Here is a 9,193-nt window from a genome sequence, read left to right as displayed (position 1 = left end):
TAGCATTATTTAATCCTCATAACATGTCACACATACACATATCACATACAATATATTTATATTATTACTTTATTAGCCCATGTATACTTTTGAGAACTTAAGGTATGTGAGTACATTGAGGTTGTGCACAAATGCTGTCACCACAACTCGTATAAATTGCATCGAAGTACCACGTAGAATTTACACCGAAGTGCCGCATAGAAATGCACCGTAGTGCCATATAAGATTATCCATAAGGACCACATAGAAATTCCTTAAGAATCATATAAATATACCAAGGATCAAGTAGGTGTCTCAAAAGATCTCATACATGCTCCAAAGAATACATATATGTCCCGAAGGACCACGTAGAATTGTCCCGAAGGACCACGTAGACCCTCTACTCTTGGCATGCCAACTATACCTCTAGCTCTCATGACACATAACATGGGCATTATTCTTTATATCATTTCATATATTCACATAAACACACAGTTCACTTACACGTAGAACATTTCCATATGATTCACATTCACATGTCACATGGCTTATATCTTGTTCTTATGTTCTTTCATAGACATATATTCATATGTTCACATAGTCACATAACTTATATTCTTTCACACGTAGTCACATAGGTCCATGTCATATAACATATATCACATAGCACATAGTTTATCACATATACCTTCTCTCATGAGATGTCATCACGTAGCTTATGTAACATAAATTGTATTACATATACATATAGTCATATAGATTACTTTTACATAGCTTATATAAACTTTTCATGTCATTTCACATTTCTTGTATCTTATTCTTATGACTTCTTATAGACATATATATTAGTTTACAAACTTGCATTCACATGATTTATAATTTTCTTCTCATAATCAAATATATCATGTTTAATAACATATATCATATAAGTATATACTAACTTATATCATTTCATACGATTGGACTTATATTAAGAAAATACGATAATATATTGTTGAATTATGCTTCGTTATAACAAATTTAAGTCATAAAAATGCTTTTATGAATATTATGTACTGTATGAATAGTACCAATATTGTTTAAATAGTACCGTGAACAGTAATGAACAGTGTCATGAACAATGTATAGATACACTCCTACAGTACCATGAACAGTGTACTGTAGCACAAAAACATCAAATTTAAAATGTGTATCGATGCACTGCTACAGTGTACCGATGCACTGCTACAGTACTTTCGGCAAAACATATATAAAACTCATAAAAACTTAACCTTTCATCACTATAAAGTTACCATTTACATAAATACGTTTAAAACATTACAAAACTCAATCATATAATCCTTGTAATCCATTCCTCATATCGTAGTTCCATTTAAACACATAAATATTACCATATAACTTATCTTACATATTCATATAATCACTTATGTTTATACCTCCTAACTTAAATATTGTTCTCATAGAGTTTCATAACCTTTCTCGTGTACTCACTTATACCATATAGTATAAATTATACTTGGTCATCTTATGTTCACATGTTCATTTCATTCCTTATGCCTTTATTACATAATTTATTTCATATTCTTATATAATTATATAGATCATTTGTATTATTTTACATGACTTATCACACTTACATATATTTATGTACACATATAAATCATAACAATCATAGGCTTGTGCTTATGGAATCATGCATTTAAACATGAGAACGAGACTTATCACAAATCTTACCCAATGATGTATACAACATCTATATATAATGTTATGCATGCATTACAAATCAAATAACATTTTAGGAGTCACTTCTTATCATATTAACTCCGTCACTGGCTCATTGCAAGCCAATGTTTGTTCTATAACATAAGTACAAGTTAAATTGCACTCACCTTAGCCTTGCTTAATTTCCAATCTACCTCTAATATTTCCTTCTTTGAATCAAATCCTAATTCGTTGATCGTTCCAGGATTTACTTACGTTTGATGTCTACATAATCATACATTGGTACATATCAGTATTCTAATTGGTATACTCTAATATTTCATTTCTTATTTAAGGTATGCATCGATACACTCCATAGTGTATCGGTGCATTCCTTAACGTGTGTATCGATGCAGTACCTATGCATCGATACACAAATTACATTCGATGTTTTCCATTTCAAGGGGTGCATCGATACACTTTCTGTGCATCGAAACACACTGAATAATTTCTAAAAATTCACCCTTGATGCATCTGTACATGTTGAATGTGTACCGATGCACACTAGCCCAGAATTCCAATTTATGCACTAAAATTACTTCATTCTAACTTAATTGTGCCATATTTCAACCCCTTTCATATCCTTAACTTACATACACATACTTAAACTAATTTATACTCATCTATTACATCTTTAACCTTAATATCCTCTCCTCTTTATGAACTCCAAGAATCATACCAAATTTTCAAGATGCTCTAAATCCAATTCTATCACTTAATATCTCTTAATTAAGTTGATGACAAGTCAAATTTAGTTTCAAATTCAACTTATCAACTCTTTTCCAGAAATTCACTTAAAACCCCATTCTCTTTAATCTTTCATAACTTTTTCATCTTTTGATTTTAAGACAACATAAGATTTCCTTAAGCTTAAGTATCACCTAAGGATCAAAACCCATACTTAAAATCAACAAACAATCAAGTAATCAAAAAACTCATCTTTGCTCCCTTGGTTCACGGTGGAGAAGAAGAAAGAAGAAGAAAAAGAGAGTTTTCCAAATAACTCTCCCCCTACGTGTTGCTCTCCTATTAAAGGAGAAAAATATCTTTCATGACAAATGACCAATTTACCCTTTACTTCATTTAATAATTACTAACAATAATTCATAAACTATTTCCAGATAAATTATTAAACTATTTAACTATTCCACTTTAATTATCAAATTCTAAAGTTTTACAATTTGGTCACTAACCCCGTATTGAGGATATTACACTATCATTCTATAAATGATCCTTCAGCTATTTTGTTAGGTACCCAATTTCCCTAAATCAATTTCACAACATATAGCATAAACATTGAATCCATTGACATAGAAAAAGGAAACTTATTCATTTTTTCCAAATTGACATTCTTGACAAAGACTGGAATTTTATTACGAGAAAAAAAATGTTACAACTTTTCAAAGCATCAATAAGGGAACCTTCAGAAGGGTGCCCAAGTTTATTATGCCAGATTTCTAAAGAAACAGAATTAAGAATAGAATATGCAGCAGTGAGACTACACTTTTGAGTAGTAGTAACATTCTTAGTAGTATTATTAATCCTAAGAGATGTAAATGAATCAAGAGAAAGTTTGTATAAACCAGCTGACTCAACCCATTTTAGCACCACTTGAATCAAGAGATGTAAAGGAAAGTTTGTATAATCCTAAGATCGTAGAAACAAGAAACCAAAATGAATACCCATTTCCCCAAATGAACTAAGAAATCAACTACCCAATCAACCCACAAACTTGAGCTTGCGGTGGTTATTTTTTATGGTAATTCGTTAAAATTATATCTCATTTTCCATTAATACTGGAAACAAAAATTATTCAAAATATTTAAGGAGTTGTTTCCTCCACAAACAAATAAAGAAGGTACAAACGAGCAAATGAAAAATAAAACCCAATCAACGAAAAAAACAATACAAAGAGTGAGGAAGAGATAACCTCTTGGAAAGATTGTTCGATGCACCGCCGGTGGCCTTTAGCAACACGAAGAAGAGCAATTTCAGCTTTCAGAACTTTGATTTATGCCTCGTCGATGAAAATAAAAATCAAGGTCAAGGAAGATGAAACAAGAAAAGAAGTCAAGGAAGATGAAAAAGCAAAAGATGAAAAGAGAGATACCTAAGAAGACGATCGCCCGCCTCGCCGATGAGAAGAATTCCAAACAGTCGATCGATTTTTCGGTGTGGAGTAAGGGAAGTGAGAATAAAGTTGTTTTCTATGTGGAGCAAGGGACGGGAGAAAGATGGAAAACTACTTACCCTTTTCCAAACGGTAAGTCGAAATACCATGTTTTCCTCTCACTTTTCCATTTACCGTAAAACCAAATACATTGACCCGAGTGTTTTACGTGAACCAAACATGGGAAAACGAGGAAAACATTTTCCGTAAAATGTTTTCCCCTTTCCAAACATACCCATAGTTTAATAAATACAAGATAATATTATTATAAAATAATAATAAAAGTTCATACAGACTAATGCAATGCATAATAAAATTTATTTATATTTTCGTAATTCTTGACAATACCGAGGAGTGGTCAAATGATAATAATGTAGGGCTCGTAGAGTATGTCGTGGTCGTCCGCTTTAATCATCTTTATCTTTATTTGCTTCTTCAACAGAAGGTGTACTGAGCATCACTCCACTTTGAGATCCACCTTCGAAATATAGTGATGGAGTACTTAAGGTCTTTGATACCATCATTGTTGTCATTGACTCGACTTGGCTACCTTGTTGATAATACATAATATGATCTAATTCATCCTCACTCACATATTCTATCGAAGATGATTAAGTGCTTTGCATTGCATCCCACAAACCTCTAAACCAATTCAGCTGACTCTCCGTTGAAGCATGATATGGAGGATAAAAACTATAACTAGTTTGAGATACAAAATATTTGGAAAAAGACGAAGATGTCGATGATGATTTCTTGGCCTTTGTGAATTGATCTTGAGTTGTTCTCATTTTTTTCTTTCTTCCGATGTCGTTAAATATGATTTCTCATTTGCTTCATAATTTCAGAGGTAGGAGAAATGTTGAAATCAAAATCAACAAGTGTAATCTCATAGCGTAAAGGGATCGATAAACGATGATGATTCTATTGCTCAATGTAGACAAAATGCTTTCTTGGTCAATTAATGTTATGCTTCCCAAATATTTGCATGAATTGGCTGATGAGACGTAAACCGTCGCGACATTCTATATGTGGCGTGCATCTCAACAATCGCAAAATGTAGCAAAGGCGTAACGACACACCATAACTTCGACCCTTCAAAAAATTTCGTTGGCAGTAACTGATAGATCTCATCATTACAATATGGAATCTAAGAAAACTGTAAACATTAATTATAAAAGTTAATATAAATAAAATTTAAAAAGTTTAAAATTATAATATACTAAATAAAACTACCAGTCGAATATTTATCGCATGTCGATCGACTATATCAATCCTCATTCGTATAACTCTTTTAGTTGCACTCGACAACTTGGTCTCGGTAATTTTATGTCACCATCTAAATAATATATAAAAATAAAAATGGATGAAAAATAAATTTAAAATTTTACTTAAAAATAAATTAAAAAGTTGTATTGCAACCAAAAAACCACAACCGAGATTGGTGTAATTGGTGTCAAAAAGGGAACTGATACCAAGCCCAAGATAGTAGAAAGATTAGACAACACACAACATCAACTTTTTGACCTTTTTCGGTGATTGTAGCATTACAAAGTTCCTGATATAAAAATGCCAAAATTGTCAAGCCCCAACTAGTGTTATGATACTCAGTAAAATTATTCAATAACGAAAGATACTGAGTGTGCGCCAAATTACCAAATTTATATGGTAATAATATCTCTCAAATCAATTGGGGAAGATACACTCGGGCTACAAATATGACCTCCTCCTCGGTAGAGTCGTTAGTCACATTAAATTCGGACTCCAACCAAGTTATATGTATCTCGTACTCGTCTAAGACTTCTGGTGGTAGCATCCTTCCCAAAACTTCGTAAACCATATCGAATCAACTGTAATCGTTTTGCCTCACTAGCGTTGCACCATTAACCAGAACACCGAGTTGATAAGTGACATTTTCTAACATTATTGCCGCTTCACCACTCAAAAAATGGAAATCAATGTAGGGTTCACATTAAAACCACACAAAATATTGTTAAAAAAATCCCGGATTATTTTAGATATATAATAATCCTCGGATACGGATCTCTTAAAGTCATTCCTCGTTGACGAATACCTCGTTCTTCTTCCGGATTAAGTTCGAGTGAAGAAATATAGACATCATCAAGGCATAACATTTCATCTCGTGTAGACATTTTTTCATGAATTTAAAAAAAAATACAAATTTCTCTCAATTTTTTTCTTAACAAAACACAATTAAAATCCTACCTAAATTACAAACCTCTATTTATAACCCTAAACCCAACGACTATAAAACGACTAATTTTTTCAAAAATCCCATCGAACTCATTACCTCAACGTGACAAATTTCGTTATGACCGTTGAAATATGATCGTTGCAACTGTTTGTTTCCCAACGATTATAAACGACTAGTTTTTTTAAATACAATGGAACTCGTCACATCGACATGACGAATTCGGTGTATATATTTTTTTTAAAAACATTTTTAAATTATTTTCTGAATTTAAAAAATATCTATGAGACTCGTCACGTCAACTGACGAGTTCATCATAATATATTAAATATTGGCTCGCATGGGGCTCATTTACCTGGGACCATAAAAAATATTTTTCGGACAAACTCATTATGTTGACAGGACGAGTTTGTCCTGCACTATAGCATTTGCCGTAGATTGTAAAATAAAATCTATTGTGGCCTAGTGAGCCAATTAATTTGGCCACCTGCTCTATTGCTCTATTGGGCCAAAAAACCTCAATTTTTTTTGTTGAAACCTTAATTCAGGTAATATTAGAAAGCTTAATTATATATGACATGTTCAAATTTTTACCCAAAAAATTAATGTAGTCTCTAAACTTATTTTATATTTAATGTGATTCTTTAATTGAAAAATAATCTAATTTTTTATTAACAGAATCAGAAAATTATTCTGGTATTAGCATGATTCAGAGAGATCTAATGGATTTTTTAACTAGTTTAAAAGATTAATTGATTTTGAGAGTTTATTTAATTTTTTAAAAGAATAAAATAATATTTAAATTTAAAACTTAAAATTCCGTGGTTGGAATATTGAAGATTTCATCATTTAATTGATAAAGTCAAAGGTTTAGGTGAATGGTAATTGAGGGAATTTGGGTGATTTGGGTGAAGATAAAAGATTAATCATGGACCAGTAATCGTTGGTTGTAATTAGGAAACCTAATTTTATTAGATCTAGTTTTTTTAAAGAGAAAATAACCTCAGTGACCGAAAATACCTTATAATATACGATTTTAACCAACTTTTTTTGGATTTGCCAAAATGACCAACAAAATCGCAATGCGAACTCTAATTTTTCAACTCAGTTTCCAAATTCGCAACGCGATTTTGCGATAGTCCAACTTCGCGTTGCGATTTTCTAAATTTACGTTAGTCCAAATTCATTGCGATAGTCCAAGTTCACGTTGCAATTTTCCAAATTCGTTGCGATAGTCGAAGTTCGCATTGCGATTTTCCAAATTCGTTGCGATAGTCGAAGTTCGCGTTGCGATTTTCCAAATTCGTTGCGATAGTCCAAGTTCACGTTGCGATTTTCCAAATTCGTTGCGATAGTCCAAGTTCGCGTCGTTGCGATTTTCCAAATTCGTTGCGATTTTCCAAATTTACGTTAGTCCAAATTCGTTGCGATAGTCCAAGTTCACGTTGCGATAGTCGAAGTTCGCGTTGCGATTTTCCAAATTCGTTGCGATAGTCCAAGTTCACGTTGCGATTTTCCAAATTCGTTGCGATTTTCCAAATTCGTTGCGATAGTCGAAGTTCGCGTTGCGATTTTCCAAATTCGTTGAGATAGTCCAAGTTCACGTTGCGATTTTCCAAATTCGTTGCGATAGTCCAAGTTCACGTTGCGATTTTCCAAAATCACAACAATTGGTGGTATTGCATTTATTTCTTAAGAATTTTATATAAAAAGATAGTATCCGCGCGGACGTGTCGAAGACACGTATTACCACGACCATGACCACGACCCGAGACGGGACGGGACAGCGGCGGTACGCGAGAGTCCTCCTTGTTCTCTTCCACTCAACAAGAAAGTGGGAAATCCAAACCTTAAATACCCATTCCCAATAGTGTTTCCAATACTATGTGGGATTGAGCATTGCCAACACTTGAGAATCTTTTACACTATCGCAACACATTCTTTATTGTTTCAAACTAAGATCTTACGAATGGCTTGGGAATCTTATACACTATCGTAACACATTCTTTATTGTTTCAAACTCCACGTGAATTTGGAATAGTTAAAATGTAAACTTATTTTGGATTTTTCACTATCGCAACACATTTTAACTATCGCAACACATTTTTCAAAATCGCGTTGCGAATCTTACAATCGCGTTGCGAATCTGGATATTCGCGTTGCAAATTTGAAAACTGAGTTGAAAAATTAGAGTTCGCATTGCGATTTTGTTGGTCATTTTGGCAAATCCAAAAAAGGTTGGTTAAAATCGTATATTATAAGGCATTTTCGGTCACTGAGGTTATTTTCTCTTTTTTTAAAAATAAAGTTTGGGTTAGGTCGGGTTGTTAGAGGATGTGCTTAGGTCGTTTTATATTAAATTTAAGGTAAAAAATATTCAACCTAAAAAATTAGTATAATTTTATTTTATATATTTAGGAATAATTGTAATAATATTTTTCTCTCTATATTTTTGTCGATTAGATCTTGTATTGAATAAAATTAAATTTTTGGAAATTTTGAAATATTACATACGATAAAATTAAGAGAAAATAACTTCAATGACCGAAAGTAACTTATAATATACGATTTTAACCATTTTTTTGGATTTGCGAAAATAACCAACAAATTTGCAACGCGAACTCCAATTTCGCAACACAGTTTCCAAATTCGCAACTCGAATTTCCTTTTCGTAACACGATTTTCTAAATTCGCAACACGAACTCCAATTTCGCAACGCAGTTTCCAAATTTGCAATGCGAATTTGATATTCGCAACACGAAATTTCAAATTCATAACTCGATTTCTCAATTCGCAACTCGATTTCTGAATTCGCAAGGCGAATTTCTTTTTAGCAACACGATTTTTAAATTTGCAACACAAGTTTACTTTTCGCAACAAGATTTTCTAATTCGTAACATGAATTTTGTTTTCATAACTCGATTTCCAAATTTGCAACACGAATTTTAATTTCGCAACACAAATGTTTTGGGTATATAAACTACACAGCAACAACAACTCATAACATAAATCCCTAAATCGCAACTCATTTCATCTCCATCTCTCACTCTCTCCGGCAACATTCGTTCCTATAT

Source organism: Hibiscus syriacus, unplaced genomic scaffold (genome assembly GCF_006381635.1).
Source record: "Hibiscus syriacus cultivar Baekdansim isolate YM2019G1 unplaced genomic scaffold, ASM638163v2 tig00110718_pilon, whole genome shotgun sequence".
NCBI classification, from domain to species: Eukaryota; Viridiplantae; Streptophyta; class Magnoliopsida; order Malvales; family Malvaceae; genus Hibiscus; species Hibiscus syriacus.
Note: the sequence above shows the minus strand (reverse complement) of the source record.